This window comes from Hypanus sabinus, chromosome 7, assembly GCF_030144855.1.
Source record: "Hypanus sabinus isolate sHypSab1 chromosome 7, sHypSab1.hap1, whole genome shotgun sequence".
Lineage (NCBI taxonomy): Eukaryota > Metazoa > Chordata > Chondrichthyes > Myliobatiformes > Dasyatidae > Hypanus > Hypanus sabinus.
In genome coordinates this window covers 110626938-110654471 of record NC_082712.1, presented here as the reverse complement: position 1 = coordinate 110654471, position 27534 = coordinate 110626938, and the positions used below count along the sequence as shown (strand labels likewise).

General features: G+C 47.1%; 1 protein-coding gene across 1 annotated transcript in view; it reads right to left on the bottom strand.

Moving 5' to 3' along the window:
• The window catches only part of LOC132397532 (uncharacterized), a 156656-nt gene that overhangs the window by 7548 nt on the left and 121574 nt on the right, over nucleotides 1-27534 (bottom strand). The gene's annotated exons all lie outside the window — the stretch shown is intronic.

The window sequence follows — 27534 nt, the reverse complement described above, 5'->3', positions numbered from 1 at the left end:
TCAACAGCCACAGCCACAGAACCCCAACACTGACTCACGATGAGCACAAAGCCATCATCGTTATATTGTTAGGAACCACAGACTCAAACATAATCACTGAATGTGGAACCCCCTTCCCTCTGTTTAACCAGAGCTTTAAATGTTGTATTATGTGTAACCCTGACCTCACCCCTGAATGGACAGACACGGTGTCCCACACCTGCCATGTTGAGAATAGGCCATCCTGGCCCCTTCAGGCAACCCCCGATTTCATCCTAGCCCAATCTCAGGTCAATTTACAATGACTATTTAACCTACCAATGAGTGTGTCTTGGGACTATGGGAGGAACCTAGAACACCGACAGCTTGGTTTCGAGCATCCCGTGGACATCAGTGACCACTGAGATGGTGCCTGAGGTTTGGGGTCGATGAGGGTTGAGGGGGTGTGGCAGAGACTGGATTAACTTACTGAGCTCCTCTGCACAGCTGGGATCCACTGGGTTGTAGGCACTTTGAGTAGCAGTGCCACTGGCAGACGTTGACCTGATGTTTTTGGTGTGGCAGGTGGGGCTTGAAGGTTTAGTAGCCACCCCGAATACAATCAGTTGCCAGGGCCACCCAGAGCCAGTGAGGGATGGGTGGTGTTCGGCAAGCTCCCACAATGTTGTCGGCCTGGACCCTGCCCTCCTGTGAGAGCAGAGGACAGCGAAGGTCTCAACTCTGTAAATTCAGCGTAGAAACAGATCTCACACGCTGCCTGCCGAAGGACTCCCCACTGTTGAGGGTGAGTGTGCAGAGCAGCTGCGATTCAGGAAGCGCGTGACCGGTAGGCCTCATGTCAGGTTGCGTTTTACCGGGGGGCCGTGTGATATTACCCTCACAGAGCAGTAACAGAGGTTCCTGGAATCCATTAGACTGTGCCCTCAACTTCAGCCACTGCAACATGTGTGGGGAGTGGGTGTACTTTTCAACACCACATCTGAGTGTAGAGCACAGAAAAAGACCCTTCAGCCCAACACATCCATGCTAACCAAGATGCCCATCAAAACCTTTCCTATCCATGTACTGTAGTTGACCAAGTGCCTTTTGAATGTCACATTTCCTGCCTCTGGCCACTTCCTGTGGCAGCTCGTTCCACATACAGTACTCACCACCCTCTGTATAAAACAGATGCCTCTCAAGTTCCTATTAAATCTCTTTTTTCTCACATTATTCTCACTGTTACCATCAGGTAGGAGGTACAGAAGCCTGAAGACAAACATTCAGTGATTCAGGAACAGCTTCTTCCCCTCTGCCATCTGATTTCTGAATGGGCATCGAACCCGTGAACACTACCTCACTACTTTTTTATTTCTATTTTTGTACTACTTATTTAACTATTATACACACACACACACACACACACACATATACTTATGTGTGTCTGTGTCTGTGTGAGAGTGTGCATGTGTGTGTGTGTGTGTGAGTGTGAGAGTGTGTGTGTGTGCGTGTGTGTGTGTGTGTGTGTGTGTGCGCGTGTGTGTGTGCATGTGTGTGTGTGTCTGTGCGCGTGTGTGTGTGGGCGTGTGTGTATTTTTTTGCCGTAATTCAGTTTTTTCTATTATTATGTATTGCATTCTACTACTGCCGCTAAGTTATCAAATTTCACGACATATGCTGGTGATATTAAACCTGATTCTGATTAACACTGTGACTTCTAGCTCGTAATTCCCCAACCCTGGGAAAAAGACTGAGTGGATTGGTTGGAATTATTTTAAAAAGCTGGATGAATGAAACATGAAGCGATCACATTTCCTGCAGATAACAAGAATAGCTGTGTTCGGATGGGTGCCAGGGGAGGTGTGACTATATCCCACCGAGTGCAGATGGTGCACTGGTGATGTAGCAGCCGAGCATGGGGCTCTCCCAGTGGGAAGACAATCCCTCAAATCCAGGTGCAGCGGGGAAGTATCTGGTTGTTGGCAGGTCTCCCAGATGGTTTGGATCTAGTCCTCGGGTGAGGAAGGGAGGGGAGGAATTCTGATTTATCAGTGGAGCGAATGTGCAGGGAGTATCCAGCTCCTACCAGAGAAATGAGAATCTTAGTATGTACCATCCTTAACATGTATCCACAAGAATATCCCCAATGTGTGTCTGCAACACCATCTCCAACAACCATTCATATCAGCATCGCCTACACTCATTCACAACACCATCCCCAACACATTCAGAACACCATCCCCAACACTCATTCACAACACCATCCCCAACACATTCAGAACACCATCCCCAACACTCATTCACAACACCATCCCCAACACATTCACAACACCATCCCCAACACTCATTCACAACACGATCCCCAACACTCATTCACAACACCATCCCCAACATGCATTCACAACACCATCTCCAACGTGTGTCTACAACAACATCCCCAACGTGTGTATACAACACCATCTCCAAAACTCATTCACAACACCATCCCCAACGCTCATTCACAACACCATCTCCAACACTCATTCACAACACCATCCCCAACGCTCATTCACAACACCATCTCCAACGCTCATTCACAACACCATCCCCAACGCTCATTCATAACACCATCGCCAACACTCATTCACAACACCATCTCCAACACTCATTCACAAAACCATCCCCAATGCTCATTCACAACACCATCTCCGACGCTCATTCACAACACCACCCCCAACGTGTGTATACAACACCATCTCCAACGCTCATTCACAACACCATCCCCAACACTCATTCACAACACCATCTCCAACACTCATTCACAACACCATCCCCAACGCTCATTCACAACACCATCTCCAACGCTCATTCACAACACCATCCCCAACGCTCATTCACAACACCATCGCCAACACTCATTCACAACACCATCTCCAACACTCATTCACAAAACCATCCCCAATGCTCATTCACAACACCATCTCCGACGCTCATTCACAACACCACCCCCAACGTGTGTATACAACACCATCTCCAACGCTCATTCACAACACCAACCCCAACACTCATTCACAACACCATCTCCAACACTCATTCACAACACCATCTCCAACGTGTGTCTACAACACTATCCACAACACTCATTCACAACACCATCTCCAACGCTCATTCACAACACCATCTCCAACACTCATTCACAACACCATCTCCAACGCTCATTCACAACACCATCTCCAACGCTCATTCACAACACCACCCACAACGTGTGTCTACAACACCATCTCCAACGCTAATTCACAACACCACCCCCAACGTGTGTTTATAACACCATCTCCAACGCTCATTCAAAACACCATCCCCAACGTGTGTCTACAACACCATCTCCAACACTCATTCACAACACCATCTCCAACGTGTGTCTACAACACCACCCCCAACACTCATTCACAACACCATCCCCAACGTGTGTCTACAACACCAAGTCCAACACTCATTCACAACACCATCTCCAACGTGTGTCTACAACACCACCCCCAACGCTCATTCACAACACCATCCCCAACACTCATTCACAACACCATCTCCAACGCTCATTCACAACACTATCCCCAACGCTCATTCACAACACCATCTCCAACGCTCATTCACAACACCATCTCCAACGCTCATTCACAACACCACCCCCAACACTCATTCACAACACCATCTCCAACACTCATTAACAACACCATCTCCAACGCTCATTCACAACACCATCCCCAAAGCTCATTCACAACACCATCCCCAACGCTCATTCACAACACCATCCCCAACGTGTGTCTACAACACCATCCCCAAAACTCATTCACAACACCATCTCCAACGCTCATTCACAACACCATCTCCAAAACTTATTCACAACACTATCTCCAACGCTCATTCACAACACCATCTCCAACGTGTGTCTACAACACCATCTCCAACACTCATTCACAACACCATCCCCAACACTCATTCACAACACCATCTCCAACACGCATTCACAACACCATCTCCAACGCTCATTCACAACACCATCCCCAACGCTCATTCACAACACCATCTCCAACACTCATTCACAACACCATCCCCAACGTTCATTCACAACACCATCTCCAACGCTCATTCACAACACCATCCCCAACGCTCATTCACAACACCATCGCCAACACTCATTCACAACACCATCTCCAACACTCATTCACAAAACCATCCCCAATGCTCATTCACAACACCATCTCCGACGCTCATTCACAACACCACCCCCAACGTGTGTATACAACACCATCTCCAACGCTCATTCACAACACCATCCCCAACACTCATTCACAACACCATCTCCAACACTCATTCACAACACCATCCCCAACGCTCATTCACAACACCATCTCCAACGCTCATTCACAAAACCATCCCCAACGCTCATTCACAACACCATCGCCAACACTCATTCACAACACCATCTCCAACAGTCATTCACAAAACCATCCCCAATGCTCATTCACAACACCATCTCCGACGCTCATTCACAACACCACCCCCAACGTGTGTATACAACACCATCTCCAACGCTCATTCACAACACCATCCCCAACACTCATTCACAACACCATCTCCAACACTCATTCACAACACCATCTCCAACGTGTGTATACAAAACTAACCACAACACTCATTCACAACACCATCTCCAACGCTCATTCACAACACCATCCCCAACGCTCATTCACAACACCATCTCCAACGCTCATTCACAACACCATCTCCAACACTCATTCACAACACCATCTCCAACGCTCATTCACAACACCATCACCAACGCTCATTCACAACACCACCCACAACGTGTGTCTACAACACCATCTCCAACGCTCATTCACAACACCACCCCCAACGTGTGTTTATAACACCATCTCCAACGCTCATTCAAAACACCATCCCCAACATGTGTCTACAACACCATCTCCAACACTCATTCACAACACCATCTCCAACGTGTGTCTACAACACCACCCCCAACACTCATTCACAACACCATCCCCAACGTGTGTCTACAACACCAAGTCCAACAGTCATTCACAACACCATCTCCAACGTGTGTCTACAACACCACCCCCAACACTCATTCACAACACCATCCCCAACACTCATTCACAACACCATCTCCAACGCTCATTCACAACACTATCCCCAACGCTCATTCACAACACCATCTCCAACGCTCATTCACAACACTATCCCCAACGCTCATTCACAACACCATCTCCAACGCTCATTCACAACACCATCTCCAATGCTCATTCACAACACCACCCCCAACACTCATTCACAACACCATCTCCAACACTCATTAACAACACCATCTCCAACGCTCATTCACAACACCATCCCCAAAGCTCATTCACAACACCATCCCCAACGCTCATTCACAACACCATCCCCAACGTGTGTCTACAACACCATCCCCAAAACTCATTCACAACACCATCTCCAACGTTCATTCACAACACCATCTCCAAAACTTATACACAACACTATCTCCAACGCTCATTCACAACACCATCTCCAACGTGTGTCTACAACACCATCTCCAACACTCATTCACAACACCATCCCCAACACTCATTCACAACACCATCTCCAACACGCATTCACAACACCATCTCCAACGCTCATTCACAACACCATCTCCAACGCTCATTCACAACACCATCCCCAACGCTCATTCACAACACCATCCCCAACGTGTGTCTACAACACCATATCCAACACTCATTCACAACACCATCCCCAACAATCATTCACAACACCATCTCCAACGCTCATTCACAACACCATCCTCAACGTGTGTCTACAACACCATCTCCAATGCTCATTCACAACTCCATCTCCAACACTCATTCACAACACCATCCCCAACGTGTGTCTACAACACCATCTCCAACACTCATTCACAACACCATCTCCAACGTGTGTCTACAACACCACCCCCAACACTCATTCACAACACCATCCCCAACGTGTGTCTACAACACCAACTCCAACACTCATTCACAACACCACCTCCAACGTGTGTCTACAACACCAGCCCCAACGCTCATTCACAACACCATCCTCAACACTCATTCACAACACCATCTCCAACACTCATTCACAACACCATCTCCAACACTCATTCACAACACCATCTCCAACGCTCATTCACAACACCATCCCCAACGTATGTCTACAACACCATCACCAACACTCACGCACAACAACATCCCCAACACTCATTCACAACACCATCTCCAACACTCATTCACAACACTATCTCCAACACTCATTCACAACACTATCTCCAAGACTCATTCACAACACAATCTCCAATGCTCATTCACAACACCATCTCCAACGCTCATTCAAAACACCATCCACAACGTGTGTCTACAACACCATCTCCAACACTCATTCACAACACCATCCCCAACGCTCATTCACAACACCATCTCCAACACTCATTCACAACACCATCTCCAACACTCATTCACAACACCATCCCCAACGTGTGTCTACAACACCATCTCCAACAATCATTCACAACACCATCTCCAACGTGTGTCGACAACACCATCACCAACACTCATTGACAACACCATCCCCAATGCTCATTCACAACACCATCCCCAACGTATGTCTACAACACCATCTCCAACACTCATTCACAACACCATCTCCAACGCTCATTCACAACACCATCTCAAACGCTCATTCACAAAACCATCTCCAAAGTGTATCTACAACACCATCTCCAACACTCATTCACAACACCACCCCCAACGTGTGTATACAACACCATCTCCAACGCTCATTCACAACACCATCCCCAACACTCATTCACAACACCATCTCCAACACTCATTCACAACACCATCTCCAACGTGTGTCTACAAAACTAACCACAACACTCATTCACAACACCATCTCCAACGCTCATTCACAACACCATCCCCAACGCTCATTCACAACACCATCTCCAACGCTCATTCACAACACCATCTCCAACACTCATTCACAACACCATCTCCAACGCTCATTCACAACACCATCTCCAACGCTCATTCACAACACCACCCACAACGTGTGTCTACAACACCATCTCCAACGCTCATTCACAACACCACCCCCAACGTGTGTTTATAACACCATCTCCAACGCTCATTCAAAACACCATCCCCAATGTGTGTCTACAACAGCATCTCCAACACTCATTCACAACACCATCTCCAACGTGTGTCTACAACACCACCCCCAACACTCATTCACAACACCATCCCCAACGTGTGTCTACAACACCAAGTCCAACACTCATTCACAACACCATCTCCAACGTGTGTCTACAACACCACCCCCAACACTCATTCACAACACCATCCCCAACACTCATTCACAACACCATCTCCAACGCTCATTCACAACACTATCCCCAACGCTCATTCACAACACCATCTCCAACGCTCATTCACAACACTATCCCCAACGCTCATTCACAACACCATCTCCAACGCTCATTCACAACACCATCTCCAACGCTCATTCACAACACCACCCCCAACACTCATTCACAACACCATCTCCAACACTCATTAACAACACCATCTCCAACGCTCATTCACAACACCATCCCCAAAGCTCATTCAGAACACCATCCCCAACGCTCATTCACAACACCATCCCCAACGTGTGTCTACAACACCATCCCCAAAACTCATTCACAACACCATCTCCAACGCTCATTCACAACACCATCTCCAAAACTTATACACAACACTATCTCCAACGCTCATTCACAACACCATCTCCAACGTGTGTCTACAACACCATCTCCAACACTCATTCACAACACCATCCCCAACACTCATTCACAACACCATCTCCAACACGCATTCACAACACCATCTCCAACGCTCATTCACAACACCATCTCCAACGCTCATTCACAACACCATCCCCAACGCTCATTCACAACACCATCCCCAACGTGTGTCTACAACACCATCTCCAACACTCATTCACAACACCATCCCCAACAATCATTCACAACACCATCTCCAACGCTCATTCACAACACCATCCTCAACGTGTGTCTACAACACCATCTCCAATGCTCATTCACAACACCATCTCCAACACTCATTCACAACACCATCCCCAACGTGTGTCTACAACACCATCTCCAACACTCATTCACAACACCATCTCCAACGTGTGTCTACAACACCACCCCCAACACTCATTCACAACACCATCCCCAACGTGTGTCTACAACACCAACTCCAACACTCATTCACAACACCACCTCCAACGTGTGTCTACAACACCAGCCCCAACGCTCATTCACAACACCATCCTCAACACTCATTCACAACACCATCTCCAACACTCATTCACAACACCATCTCCAACACTCATTCACAACACCATCTCCAACGCTCATTCACAACACCATCCCCAACGTGTGTCTACAACACCATCTCCAACACTCACGCACAACATCCCCAACACTCATTCACAACACCATCTCCAACACTCATTCACAACACTATCTCCAACACTCATTCACAACACTATCTCCAAGACTCATTCACAACACAATCTCCAATGCTCATTCACAACACCATCTCCAACGCTCATTCAAAACACCATCCACAACGTGTGTCTACAACACCATCTCCAACACTCATTCACAACACCATCCCCAACGCTCATTCACAACACCATCTCCAACACTCATTCACAACACCATCTCCAACACTCATTCACAACACCATCCCCAACGTGTGTCTACAACACCATCTCCAACACTCATTCACAACACCATCTCCAACGTGTGTCGACAACACCATCACCAACACTCATTGACAACACCATCCCCAACGCTCATTCACAACACCATCCCCAACGTATGTCTACAACACCATCTCCAACACTCATTCACAACACCATCTCCAACGCTCATTCACAACACCATCTCAAACGCTCATTCACAAAACCATCTCCAAAGTGTATCTACAACACCATCTCCAACACTCATTCACAACACCACCCCCAACGTGTGTATACAACACCATCTCCAACGCTCATTCACAACACCATCCCCAACACTCATTCACAACACCATCTCCAACACTCATTCACAACACCATCCCCAACGCTCATTCACAACACCATCTCCAACGCTCATTCACAACACCATCCCCAACGGTCATTCACAACACCATCGCCAACACTCATTCACAACACCATCTCCAACACTCATTCACAAAACCATCCCCAATGCTCATTCACAACACGATCTCCGACGCTCATTCACAACACCACCCCCAACGTGTGTATACAACACCATCTCCAACGCTCATTCACAACACCAACCCCAACACTCATTCACAACACCATCTCCAACACTCATTCACAACACCATCTCCAACGTGTGTCTACAACACTATCCACAACACTCATTCACAACACCATCTCCAACGCTCATTCACAACACCATCCCCAACGCTCATTCACAACACCATCTCCAACGCTCATTCACAACACCATCTCCAACACTCATTCACAACACCATCTCCAACGCTCATTCACAACACCATCTCCAACGCTCATTCACAACACCACCCACAACGTGTGTCAACAACACCATCTCCAATGCTCATTCAAAACACCATCCCCAACGTGTGTCTACAACACCATCTCCAACACTCATTCACAACACCATCTCCAACGTGTGTCTACAACACCACCCCCAACACTCATTCACAACACCATCCCCAACGTGTGTCTACAACACCAAGTCCAACACTCATTCACAACACCATCTCCAACGTGTGTCTACAACACCACCCCCAATGCTCATTCACAACACCATCCCCAACACTCATTCACAACACCATCTCCAACGCTCATTCACAACACTATCCCCAACGCTCATTCACAACACCATCTCCAACGCTCATTCACAACACCATCTCCAACGCTCATTCACAACACCACCCCCAACACTCATTCACAACACCATCTCCAACACTCATTAACAACACCATCTCCAACGCTCATTCACAACACCATCCCCAAAGCTCATTCACAACACCATCCCCAAAGCTCATTCACAACACCATCTCCAACGCTCATTCACAACACCATCTCCAAAACTTATTCACAACACTATCTCCAACGCTCATTCACAACACCATCTCCAACGTGTGTATACAACACCATCTCCAACACTCATTCACAACACCATCCCCAACACTCATTCACAACACCATCCCCAACGCTCATTCACAACACCATCTCCAACGCTCATTCACAACACCATCCCCAACGCTCATTCACAACACCATCGCCAACACTCATTCACAACACCATCTCCAACACTCATTCACAAAACCATCCCCAATGCTCATTCACAACACCATCTCCGACGCTCATTCACAACACCACCCCCAACGTGTGTATACAACACCATCTCCAACGCTCATTCACAACACCATCCCCAACACTCATTCACAACACCATCTCCAACACTCATTCACAACACCATCCCCAACGCTCATTCACAACACCATCTCCAACGCTCATTCACAAAACCATCCCCAACGCTCATTCACAACACCATTGCCAACACTCATTCACAACACCATCTCCAACACTCATTCACAAAACCATCCCCAATGCTCATTCACAACACCATCTCCGACGCTCATTCACAACACCACCCCCAACGTGTGTATACAACACCATCTCCCACGCTCATTCACAACACCATCCCCAACACTCATTCACAACACCATCTCCAACACTCATTCACAACACCATCTCCAACGTGTGTCTACAACACTATCCACAACACTCATTCACAACACCATCTCCAACGCTCATTCACAACACCATCCCCAACACTCATTCACAACACCATCTCAAACGCTCATTCACAACACCATCTCCAACACTCATTCACAACACCATCTCCAACGCTCATTCACAACACCATCTCCAACGCTCATTCACAACACCACCCAAAACATGTGTCTACAACACCATCTCCAACGCTCATTCACAACACCACCCCCAACGTGTGTTTATAACACCATCTCCAACGCTCATTCAAAACACCATCCCCAACGTGTGTCTACAACACCATCTTCAACACTCATTCACAACACCATCTCCAACGTGTGTCTACAACACCACCCCCAACACTCATTCACAACACCATCCCCAACGTGTGTCTACAACACCAAGTCCAACACTCATTCACAACACCATCTCCAACGTGTGTCTACAACACCACCCCCAACGCTCATTCACAACACCATCCCCAACACTCATTCACAACACCATCTCCAACGCTCATTCACAACACTATCCCCAACGCTCATTCACAACACCATCTCCAACGCTCATTCACAACACCATCTCCAACGCTCATTCACAACACCACCCCCAACACTCATTCACAACACCATCTCCAACACTCATTAACAACACCATCTCCAATGCTCATTCACAACACCATCCCCAAAGCTCATTCACAACACCATCCCCAACGCTCATTCACAACACCATCCCCAAAGCTCATTCACAACACCATCTCCAACACTCATTCACAACACCATCCCCAACACTCATTCACAACACCATCTCCAACACGCATTCACAACACCATCTCCAACGCTCATTCACAACACCATCTCCAACGCTCATTCACAACACCATCCCCAACGCTCATTCACAACACCATCCCCAACGTGTGTCTACAACACCATCTCCAACACTCATTCACAACACCATCCCCAACACTCATTCACAACACCATCTCCAACGCTCATTCACAACACCATCCTCAACGTGTGTCTACAACACCATCTCCAATGCTCATTCACAACACCATCTCCAACACTCATTCACAACACCATCCCCAACGTGTGTCTACAACACCATCTCCAACACTCATTCACAACACCATCTCCAACGTGTGTCTACAACACCAACCCCAACACTCATTCACAACACCATCCCCAACAATCATTCACAACACCATCTCCAACGCTCATTCACAACACCATCCTCAACGTGTGTCTACAACACCATCTCCAATGCTCATTCACAACACCATCTCCAACACTCATTCACAACACCATCCCCAACGTGTGTCTACAACACCATCTCCAACACTCATTCACAACACCATCTCCAACGTGTGTCTACAACACCACCCCCAACACTCATTCACAACACCATCCCCAACGTGTGTCTACAACACCAACTCCAACACTCATTCACAACACCACCTCCAACGTGTGTCTACAACACCAGCCCCAACGCTCATTCACAACACCATCCTCAACACTCATTCACAACACCATCTCCAACACTCATTCACAACACCATCTCCAACACTCATTCACAACACCATCTCCAACGCTCATTCACAACACCATCCCCAACGTGTGTCTACAACACCATCTCCAACACTCACGCACAACAACATCCCCAACACTCATTCACAACACCATCTCCAACACTCATTCACAACACTATCTCCAACACTCATTCACAACACTATCTCCAAGACTCATTCACAACACAATCTCCAATGCTCATTCACAACACCATCTCCAACGCTCATTCAAAACACCATCCACAACGTGTGTCTACAACACCATCTCCAACACTCATTCACAACACCATCCCCAACGCTCATTCACAACACCATCTCCAACACTCATTCACAACACCATCTCCAACACTCATTCACAACACCATCCCCAACGTGTGTCTACAACACCATCTCCAACACTCATTCACAACACCATCTCCAACGTGTGTCGACAACACCATCACCAACACTCATTGACAACACCATCCCCAACGCTCATTCACAACACCATCCCCAACGTATGTCTACAACACCATCTCCAACACTCATTCACAACACCATCTCCAACGCTCATTCACAACACCATCTCAAACGCTCATTCACAAAACCATCTCCAAAGTGTATCTACAACACCATCTCCAACACTCATTCACAACACCACCCCCAACGTGTGTATACAACACCATCTCCAACGCTCATTCACTACACCATCCCCAACACTCATTCACAACACCATCTGCAACACTCATTCACAACACCATCCCCAACGCTCATTCACAACACCATCTCCAACGCTCATTCACAACACCATCCCCAACGGTCATTCACAACACCATCGCCAACACTCATTCACAACACCATCTCCAACACTCATTCACAAAACCATCCCCAATGCTCATTCACAACACGATCTCCGACGCTCATTCACAACACCACCCCCAACGTGTGTATACAACACCATCTCCAACGCTCATTCACAACACCAACCCCAACACTCATTCACAACACCATCTCCAACACTCATTCACAACACCATCTCCAACGTGTGTCTACAACACTATCCACAACACTCATTCACAACACCATCTCCAACGCTCATTCACAACACCATCCCCAACGCTCATTCACAACACCATCTCCAACGCTCATTCACAACACCATCTCCAACACTCATTCACAACACCATCTCCAACGCTCATTCACAACACCATCTCCAACGCTCATTCACAACACCACCCACAACGTGTGTCAACAACACCATCTCCAACGCTCATTCAAAACACCATCCCCAACGTGTGTCTACAACACCATCTCCAACACTCATTCACAACACCATCTCCAACGTGTGTCTACAACACCACCCCCAACACTCATTCACAACACCATCCCCAACGTGTGTCTACAACACCAAGTCCAACACTCATTCACAACACCATCTCCAACGTGTGTCTACAACACCACCCCCAATGCTCATTCACAACACCATCCCCAACACTCATTCACAACACCATCTCCAACGCTCATTCACAACACTATCCCCAACGCTCATTCACAACACCATCTCCAACGCTCATTCACAACACCATCTCCAACGCTCATTCACAACACCACCCCCAACACTCATTCACAACACCATCTCCAACACTCATTAACAACACCATCTCCAACGCTCATTCACAACACCATCCCCAAAGCTCATTCACAACACCATCCCCAAAGCTCATTCACAACACCATCTCCAACGCTCATTCACAACACCATCTCCAAAACTTATTCACAACACTATCTCCAACGCTCATTCACAACACCATCTCCAACGTGTGTCTACAACACCATCTCCAACACTCATTCACAACACCATCCCCAACACTCATTCACAACACCATCCCCAACGCTCATTCACAACACCATCTCCAACGCTCATTCACAACACCATCCCCAACGCTCATTCACAACACCATCGCCAACACTCATTCACAACACCATCTCCAACACTCATTCACAAAACCATCCCCAATGCTCATTCACAACACCATCTCCGACGCTCATTCACAACACCACCCCCAACGTGTGTATACAACACCATCTCCAACGCTCATTCACAACACCATCCCCAACACTCATTCACAACACCATCTCCAACACTCATTCACAACACCATCCCCAACGCTCATTCACAACACCATCTCCAACGCTCATTCACAAAACCATCCCCAACGCTCATTCACAACACCATCGCCAACACTCATTCACAACACCATCTCCAACACTCATTCACAAAACCATCCCCAATGCTCATTCACAACACCATCTCCGACGCTCATTCACAACACCACCCCCAACGTGTGTATACAACACCATCTCCAACGCTCATTCACACCACCATCCCCAACACTCATTCACAACACCATCTCCAACACTCATTCACAACACCATCTCCAACGTGTGTCTACAACACTATCCACAACACTCATTCACAACACCATCTCCAACGCTCATTCACAACACCATCCCCAACACTCATTCACAACACCATCTCAAACGCTCATTCACAACACCATCTCCAACACTCATTCACAACACCATCTCCAACGCTCATTCACAACACCATCTCCAACGCTCATTCACAACACCACCCACAACATGTGTCTACAACACCATCTCCAACGCTCATTCACAACACCACCCCCAACGTGTGTTTATAACACCATCTCCAACGCTCATTCAAAACACCATCCCCAACGTGTGTCTACAACACCATCTTCAACACTCATTCACAACACCATCTCCAACGTGTGTCTACAACACCACCCCCAACACTCATTCACAACACCATCCCCAACGTGTGTCTACAACACCAAGTCCAACACTCATTCACAACACCATCTCCAACGTGTGTCTACAACACCACCCCCAACGCTCATTCACAACACCATCCCCAACACTCATTCACAACACCATCTCCAACGCTCATTCACAACACTATCCCCAACGCTCATTCACAACACCATCTCCAACGCTCATTCACAACACCATCTCCAACGCTCATTCACAACACCACCCCCAACACTCATTCACAACACCATCTCCAACACTCATTAACAACACCATCTCCAACGCTCATTCACAACACCATCCCCAAAGCTCATTCACAACACCATCCCCAACGCTCATTCACAACACCATCCCCAAAGCTCATTCACAACACCATCTCCAACACTCATTCACAACACCATCCCCAACACTCATTCACAACACCATCTCCAACACGCATTCACAACACCATCTCCAACGCTCATTCACAACACCATCTCCAACGCTCATTCACAACACCATCCCCAACGCTCATTCACAACACCATCCCCAACGTGTGTCTACAACACCATCTCCAACACTCATTCACAACACCATCCCCAACACTCATTCACAACACCATCTCCAACGCTCATTCACAACACCATCCTCAACGTGTGTCTACAACACCATCTCCAATGCTCATTCACAACACCATCTCCAACACTCATTCACAACACCATCCCCAACGTGTGTCTACAACACCATCTCCAACACTCATTCACAACACCATCTCCAACGTGTATCTACAACACCACCCCCAACACTCATTCACAACACCATCCCCAACGTGTGTCTACAACACCATCTCCAACACTCATTCACAACACCACCTCCAACGTGTGTCTACAACACCAGCCCCAACGCTCATTCACAACACCATCCTCAACACTCATTCACAACACCATCTCCAACACTCATTCACAACACCATCTCCAACACTCATTCACAACACCATCTCCAACGCTCATTCACAACACCATCTCCAACGCTCATTCACAATACCATCCCCAACGTGTGTCTACAACACCATCACCAACACTCACGCACAACAACATCCCCAACGCTCATTCACAACACCATCTCCAACACTCATTCACAACACCATCTCCAACACTCATTCACAACACTATCTCCAACACTCATTCACAACACAATCTCCAATGCTCATTCACAACACCATCTCCAACGCTCATTCAAAACACCATCCACAACGTGTGTCTACAACACCATCTCCAACACTCATTCACAACACCATCCCGAACGCTCATTCACAACACCATCTCCAACACTCAATCACAACACCATCTCCAACACTCATTCACAACACCATCCCCAACGTGTGTCTACAACACCATCTCCAACACTCATTCACAACACCATCTCCAACGTGTGTCGACAACACCATCACCAACACTCATTGACAACACCATCCCCAACGCTCATTCACAACACCATCCCCAACGTATGTCTACAACACCATCTCCAACACTCATTCACAACACCATCTCCAACGCTCATTCACAACACCATCTCAAACGCTCATTCACAAAACCATCTCCAAAGTGTATCTACAACACCATCTCCAACACTAATTCACAACACTATCTCCAACACTCATTCACAACACAATCCCCAACGCTCATTCACAACACCATCCCCAACGTGTGTCTACAACACCATCTCCAACACTCATTCACAACACCATCTCCAACGCTCATTCACAACACCATCCCCAACACTCATTCACAACACCATCTCCAACGTGTCTCTACAACACCACACCCAACACTCATTCACAACACCATCCCCAACGTGTGTCTACAACACCATCTCCAACACTCATTCGCAACACCACCTCCAACGTGTGTCTACAACACCAGCCACAACGCTCATTCACAACACCATCCTCAACACTCATTCACAACACCATCTCCAACACTCATTCACAACACCATCTCCAACACTCATTCACAACACCATCTCCAACGCTCATTCACAACAGCATCTCCAATGCTCATTCACAACACCATCCCCAACGTGTGTCTACAACACCATCTCCAACACTCACGCACAACACCATCCCCAACGCTCATTCACTACACCATCTCCATCACTTATTCACAACACTATCTCCAAGACTCATTCACAACACCATCTCCAACGCTCATTCACAACACCATCCACAACGTGTGTCTACAACACCATCTCCAACACTCATTCACAACACCATCCCCAACGCTCATTCACAACACCATCTCCAACACTCATTCACAACACCATCTCCAACACTCATTCACAACACCATCCCCAACGTGTGTCTACAACACCATCTCCAACACTCATTCACAACACCATCTCCAACGTATGTCTACAACACCATCTCCAACGTATGTCTACAACACCATCTCCAACACTCATTCACAACACCATCTCCAACGCTCATTCACAACACCATCTCAAACGCTCATTCACAACACCATCTCCAACATTCATTCACAACACCATCTCCAACGCTCATTCACAACACCATCCCCAACGCTCATTCACAACACCATCTCCAACGCTCATTCACAACACCATCTCCAACGCTCATTCACAACACCACCCCCAACACTCATTCACAACACCATCTCCAACACTCATTCACAACAACATCTCCAACACTCATTCACAACACCATCCCCAAATCTCATTCACAACACCATCCCCAACGCTCATTCACAACACCATCCCCAACGTGTGTCTACAACACCATCCCCAACACTCATTCACAACACCATCTCCAAAGCTCATTCACAACACCATCTCCAACACGCATTCACAACACCATCCCCAACGCTAATTCACAACACCATCTCCAACGCTCATTCACAACACCATCCCCAACGCTCATTCACAACACCATCTCCAATACTCATTCACAACACCATCTCCAACGCTCATTCACAACACCATCTCCAAAGTGTATCTACAACACCATCTCCAACACTCATTCACAACACTATCTCCAACACTCATTCACAACACAATCCACAACGCTCATTCACAACACCATCCCCAACGTGTGTCTACAACACCATCTCCAACACTCATTCACAACACCATCTCCAACGCTCATTCACAACACCATCCCCAACACTCATTCACAACACCACCCCCAACACTCATTCACAACACCATCTCCAACACTCATTCACAACACCATCTCCAACACTCATTCACAACACCATCCCCAAATCTCATTCACAACACCATCCCCAACGCTCATTCACAACACCATCCCCAACGTGTGTCTACAACTCCATCCCCAACACTCATTCACAACACCATCTCCAACGCTCATTCACAACACCATCTCCAACACGCATTCACAACACCATCCCCAACGCTCATTCACAACACCATCTCCAACGGTCATTCACAACACCATCCCCAACGCTCATTCACAACACCATCTCCAATACTCATTCACAACACCATCTCCAACGCTCATTCACAACACCATCTCCAAAGTGTATCTACAACACCATCTCCAACACTCATTCACAACACTATCTCCAACACTCATTCACAACACAATCCCCAACGCTCATTCACAACACCATCCCCAACGTGTGTCTACAACACCATCTCCAACACTCATTCACAACACCATCTCCAACGCTCATTCACAACACCATCCCCAACACTCATTCACAACACCATCTCCAATGCTCATTCACAACACCATCCTCAACGTGTGTCTACAACACCATCTCCAATGCTCATTCACAACACCATCTCCAACACTCATTCACAACACCATCCCCAATGTGTGTCTACAACACCATGTCCAACACTCACGCACAACACCATCCCCAACGCTCATTCACAACACCATCTCCAACACTCATTCACAACACCATCTCCAACACTCATTCACAACACCATCTCCAACACTCATTCACAACACAATCTCCAATGCTCATTCACAACACCATCTCCAACGCTCATTCACAACACCATCACCAACGTGTGTCTACAACACCATCTCCAACACTCATTCACAACACCATCTCCAACACTCATTCACAACACCATCCCCAACGCTCATTCACAACACCATCTCCAACACTCATTCACAACACCATCTCCAAAACTCATTCACAACACCATCCCCAACGTGTGTCTACAACACCATCTCCAACACTCATTCACAACACCATCTCCAACGTGTCGACAACACCATCACCAACACTCATTCACAACAGCATCCCCAACGCTCATTCACAACACCATCCCCAACGTATGTCTACAACACCATCTCCAACACTCATTCACAACACCATCTCCAACGCTCATTCACAACACCATCTCAAACGCTCATTCACAAAACCATCTCCAACATTCATTCACAACACCATCTCCAACGCTCATTCACAACACTATCCCCAACGCTCATTCACAACACCATCTCCAACGCTCATTCACAACACCATCTCCAACGCTCATTCACAACACCACCCCCAACACTCATTCACAACACCATCTCCAACACTCATTCACAACACCATCTCCAACACTCATTCAAAACACCATGCCCAAATCTCATTCACAACACCATCCCCAACGCTCATTCACAACACCATCCCCAACGTGTGTCTACAACACCATCCCCAACACTCATTCACAACACCATCTCCAACGCTCATTCACAACACCATCTCCAACACTCATTCACAACACCATCTCCAACGTGTGTCTACAACACCATCCCCAACACTCATTCACAACACCATCTCCAACACGCATTCACAACACCATCCCCAACGCTCATTCACAACACCATCTCCAACGCTCATTCACAACACCATCCCCAATGCTCATTCACAACAGCATCTCCAACGCTCATTCACAACACCATCTCCAACACTCATTCACAACACCATCTCCAATGCTCATTCACAACACCATCTCCAACACTCATTCACAACACTATTCCCAATGCTCATTCACAACACCATCTCCAAAGCTCATTCACAACACCACCCCCAACGTGTGTCTACAACACCATCTCCAACGCTCATTAACAACACCACCCCCAATGTGTGTCTATAACACCATCTCCAACGCTCATTCAAAACACCATCCTCAAAGTGTGTCTACAACACCATCTCCAATGCTCATTCACAACACCATCTCCAACACTCATTCACAACACCATCCCCAACGTGTGTCTACAACAACATCTCCAACACTCATTCACAACACCATCTCCAACGTGTGTCTACAACACCACCCCCAACACTCATTCACAACACCATCCCCAACGTGTGTCTACAACACCATCTCCAACACTCATTCACAACACCATCTCCAACGTGTCGCTACAACACCACCCCCAACGCTCATTCACAACACCATCCCCAACACTCATTCACAACACCATCTCCAACACTCATTCACAACACCATCTCCAACACTCATTCACAACACCATCTCCAACGCTCATTCACAACACCATCTCCAATGCTCATTCACAAGACCATCCCCAACGTCAGTCTACAACACCATCTCCGAGACTCATTCACAACACCATCTCCAACACTCATTCACAACACCATACCCAACGCTCATTCACAACACCATAACCAACACTCATTCACAACACCATCTCCAACGATCATTCACAACACCATCTCCAACACTCATTCACAACACCATCTCCAACACTCATTCACAACACCATCTCCAACACTCATTCACAACACAATCTCCAATGCTCATTCACTACACCATCTCCAACGCTCATTCACAACACCATCACCAACGTGTGTCTACAACACCATCTCCAACACTCATTCACAACACCATCTCCAACACTCATTCACAACACCATCCCCAACGCTCATTCACAACACCATCTCCAACACTCATTCACAACACCATCTCCAAAACTCATTCACAACACCATCCCCAACGTGTGTCTACAACACCAACTCCAATACTCATTCACAACACCATCTCCAACATGTGTCGACAACACCATCACCAACACTCATTCACAACACCATCCCCAACGCTCATTCACAACACCATCCCCAACGTATGTCTACAACACGATCTCCAACACTCATTCACAACACCATCTCCAACGCTCATTCACAACACCATCTCAAACGCTCATTCACAACACCATCTCCAACATTCATTCACAACACCATCTCCAACGCTCATTCTCAACACTATCCCCAACGCTCATTCACAACACCATCTCCAACGCTCATTCACAACACCATCTCCAACGCTCATTCACAACACCACCCCCAACACTCATTCACAACACCATCTCCAACACTCATTCACAACACCATCTCCAACACTCATTCAAAACACCATGCCCAAATCTCATTCACAACACCATACCCAACGCTCATTCACAACACCATCCTCAACGTGTGTCTACAACACCATCTCCAATGCTCATTCACAACACCATCTCCAACACTCATTCACAACACCATCCCCAACGTGTGTCTAAAACACCATCTCCAACACTCATTCACAACACCATCTCCAACGTGTGTCTACAACACCACCCCCAACACTCATTCACAACACCATCCCCAACGTGTGTCTACAACACCATCTCCAACACTCATTCACAACACCACCTCCAACGTGTGTCTACAACACCATCTCCAATGCTCATTCACAACACCATCTCCAACACTCATTCACAACACTATCCCCAACGTGTGTCTACAACACCATCTCCAACACTCATTCACAACACCATCCCCAACGCTCATTCACAACACCATCTCCAACACTCATTCACAACACCATCCCCAACGTGTGTCTACAACACCTACCCCAACGCTCATTCACAACACCATCCTCAACACTCATTCACAACACCATCTCCAACACTCATTCACAACACCATCCCCAACGTGTGTCTACAACACCATCTCCAACACTCATTCACAACACCATCTCCAACGTGTGTCTACAACACCACCCCCAAAACTCATTCACAACACCATCACCAACGTGTGTCTACAACACCATCTCCAACACTCATTCACAACACCACCTCCAACGTGTGTCTACAACACCTACCCCAACGCTCATTCACAACACCATCCTCAACACTCATTCACAACACCATCTCCAACACTCATTCACAACACCATCTCCAACACTCATTCACAACACCATCTCCAACGCTCATTCACAACACCATCTCCAACGCTCATTCACAACACCATCCCCAACGTGTGTCTACAGCACCATCTCCAACACGCATTCACAACACCATCCCCAACGCTCATTCACAACACCATCTCCAACGCTCATTCACAACACCATCCACAACGCTCATTCACAACACCATCTCCAACACTCATTCACAATACCATCTCCAACACTCATTCACAACACCACCTCCAACGCTCATTCACAACACCATCTCCAAAGTGTATCTACAACACCATCTCCAACACTCATTCACAACACAATCCCCAACGCTCATTCACAACACCATCCCCAACGTGTGTCTACAACACCATCTCCAACACTCATTCACAACACCATCCCCTACACTCATTCACAACACCATCTCCAATGCTCATTCACAACACCATCCTCAACGTGTGTCTACAACACCATCTCCAATGCTCATTCACAACACCATCTCCAACACTCATTCACAACACCATCCCCAACGTGTGTCTACAACACCATCTCCAACACTCATTCACAACACCATCTCCAACGTGTGTCTACAACAGCACCGCCAACACTCATTCACAACACCATCCGCAACGTGTGTCTACAACACCATCTCCAACACTCATTCACAACACCACCTCCAACGTGTGTCTACAACACCATCTCCAATGCTCATTCACAACACCATCTCCAACACTCATTCACAACACCATCCCCAAAGTGTGTCTACAACACCATCTCCAACACTCATTCACAACACCATCCCCAACGCTCATTCACAACACCATCTCCAACACTCATTCACAACACCATCCCCAACGTGTGTCTACAACACCTACCCCAACGCTCATTCACAACACCATCCTCAACACTCATTCTCAACACCATCTCCAACACTCATTCACAACACCATCCCCAACGTGTGTCTACAACACCATCTCCAACACTCATTCACAACACCATCTCCAACGTGTCTCTACAACACCACCCCCAAAACTCATTCACAACACCATCACCAACGTGTGTCTACAACACCATCTCCAACACTCATTCACAACACCACCTCCAACGTGTGTCTACAACACCTACCCCAACGCTCATTCACAACACCATCCTCAACACTCATTCTCAACACCATCTCCAACACTCATTCACAACACCATCTCCAACACTCATTCACAACACCATCTCCAACGCTCATTCACAACACCATCTCCAACGCTCATTCACAACACCATCGCCAACGTGTGTCTACAACACCGTCTCCAACACTCATGCACAACACCATCCCCAACGCCCATTCACAACACCATCTCCAACACTCATTCACAACACCATCTCCAACACTCATTCACAACACCATCTCCAACACTCATTCACAACACAATCTCCAACGCTCATTCACAACACCATCTCCAATGCTCATTCACAACACCATCCCCAACGTGTGTCTACAACACCATCTCCAACACTCATTCACAACACCATCTCCAACACTCATTCACAACACCATCCCCAACGCTGATTCACAACACCATCTCAAACACTCATTCACAACACCATCTCCAACACTCATTCACAACACCATCCCCAACGTGTGTCTACAACACCATCTCCAACACTCATTCACAACACCATCTCCAACGTGTGTCGACAACACCATCACCAACACTCATTCACAACACCATCCCCAACGCTCATTCACAACACCATCCCCAACGTATGTCTACAACACCATCTCCAACACTCATTCACAACACCATCTCCAACGCTCATTCACAACACCATCTCAAACGCTCATTCACAACACCCTCCAACATTCATTCACAACACCATCTCCAACGCTCATTCACAACACTATCCCCAACGCTTATTCACAATACCATCTCCAACGCTCATTCACAACACCATCTCCAACGCTCATCCACAACACCACCCCCAACACTCATTCACAACACCATCTCCAACACTCATTCACAACACCATCTCCAACACTCATTCACAACACTATCCCCAAATCTCATTCACAACAACATCCCCAACGCTCATTCACAACACCATACCCAACGTGTGTCTACAACACCATCCCCAACACTCATTCACAACACCATCTCCAACGCTCATTCACAACACCATCTCCAACACTCATTCACAACACCATCTCCAACGTGTGTCTACAACACCATCCCCTACACTCATTCACAACACCATCTCCAACACGCATTCACAACACCATCTCCAACGCTCATTCACAACACCATCCCCAATGCTCATTCACAACACCATCTCCAACGCTCATTCACAACACCATCTCCAACACTCATTCACAACACCATCTCCAACGCTCATTCACAACACCATCTCCAACACTCATTCACAACACTATCCCCAATGCTCATTCTCAACACCATCTCCAACGCTCATTCACAACACCACCCCCAACGTGTGTCTACAACACCATCTCCAACGCTCATTCACAACACCACCCCCAACGTGTGTCTATAACACCATCTCCAACGCTCATTCACAACACCATCCTCAACGTGTGTCTACAACACCATCTCCAATGCTCATTCACAACACCATCTCCAACACTCATTCACAACACCATCCCCAACGTGTGTCTACAACACCATCTCCAACACTCATTCACAACACCATCTCCAACGTGTGTCTACAACACCACCCCCAACACTCATTCACAACACCATCTCCAACGTGTCTCTACAACACCACCCCCAACGCTCATTCACAACACCATCCCCAACACTCATTCACAACACCATCTCCAACACTCATTCACAACACCATACCCAACGCTCTTTCACAACACCATCTCCAACACTCATTCACAACACCATCTCCAACGCTCATTCACAACACCATCTCAAACGCTCATTCACAACACCATTTCCAACATTCATTCACAACACCATCTCCAACGCTCATTCACAACACTATCCTCAACGCTCATTCAAAACAGCATCTCCAACGCTCATTCACAACACAATCTCCAACGCTCATTCACAACACCAGCCCCAAAGCTCATTCACAACACCATCCCCAACGCTCATTCACAACACCATCCCCAACGTGTGTCTACAACACCATCACCAACACTCATTCACAACACCATCTCCAACGTCTGTCGACAACACCATCACCAACACTCATTCACAACACCATCTCCAACACTCATTCACAACACCATCTCCAACGTGTGTCTACAACACCACCCCCAACACTCATCACAACACCATCCCCAACGTGTGTCTACAACACCATCTCCAACACTCATTCACAACACCATCTCCAACGTGTGTCTACAACACCACCCCCAACGCTCATTCACAACACCATCCCCAACACTCATTCACAACACCATCTCCAACACTCATTCACAACACCATCTCCAACACTCATTCACAACACCATCTCCAACGCTCATTCACAACACCATCTCAAACCCTCATTCACAACACCCTCCAACATTCATTCACAACACCATCTCCAACGCTCATTCACAACACTATCCCCAACGCTCATTCACAAAACCATCGCCAACGCTCATTCACAACACCATCTCCAACGCTCATTCACAACACCATCCTCAACGTGTGTCTACAACACCATCTCCAATGCTCATTCACAACACCATCTCCAACACTCATTCACAACACCATCCCCAATGTGTGTCTACAACACCATCTCCAACACTCACGCACAACACCATCCCCAACGCTCATTCACAACACCATCTCCAACACTCATTCACAACACCATCTCCAACACTCATTCACAACAACATCTCCAACACTCATTCACAACAAAATCTCCAATGCTCATTCACAACACTATCTCCAACGCTCATTCACAACACCATCCCCAACGTGTGTCTACAACACAATCTCCAACACTCATTCACAACACCATCTCCAACACTCATTCACAACACCATCCCCAACGCTCATTCACAACACCATCTCCAACACTCATTCACAACACCATCTCCAAAACTCATTTACAACACCATCCCCAACGTGTGTCTACAACACCATCTCCAACACTCATTCACAACACCATCTCCAACGGGTGTCGACAACACCATCACCAACACTCATTCACAACACCATCCCCAACGCTCATTCACAACACCATCCCCAACGTATGTCTACAACACCATCTCCAACACTCATTCACAACACCATCTCCAACGCTCATTCACAACACCATCTCAAACGCTCATTCACAACACCATCTCCAACATTCATTCACAACACCATCTCCAACGCTCATTCACAACACTATACCCAACGCTCATTCACAACACCATCTCCAACGCTCATTCACAACACCATCTCCAACGCTCATTCACAACACCACCCCCAACACTCATTCACAACACCATCTCCAACACTCATTCACAACACCATCTCCAACACTCATTCACAACACCATGCCCAAATCTCATTCACAACACCATCCCCAACGCTCATTCACAACACCATCCCCAACGTGTGTCTACAACACCATCACCAACACTCATTCACAACACCATCTCCAACGCTCATTCACAACACCATCTCCAACACTCATTCACAACACCATCTCCAACGTGTGTCTACAACACCATCCCCAACACTCATTCACAACACCATCTCCAACACGTATTCACAACACCATCCACAACGCTCATTCACAACACCATCTCCAACGCTCATTCACAACACCATCCCCAATGCTCATTCACAACACCATCTCCAACGCTCATTCAAAACACCATCTCCAACACTCTTACACAACACCATCTCCAATGCTCATTCACAACACCATCTCCAACACTCATTCACAACACTATCCCCAATGCTCATTCACAACACCATCTCCAACGCTCATTAACAACACCACCCTCAACGTGTGTCTATAACACCATCTCCAACGCTCATTCACAACAACATCCTCAACGTGTGTCTACAACACCATCTCCAATGCTCATTCACAACACCATCTCCAACACTCATTCACAACACCATCTCCAACACTCATTCACAACACCATCTCCAACACTCATTCACAACACAATC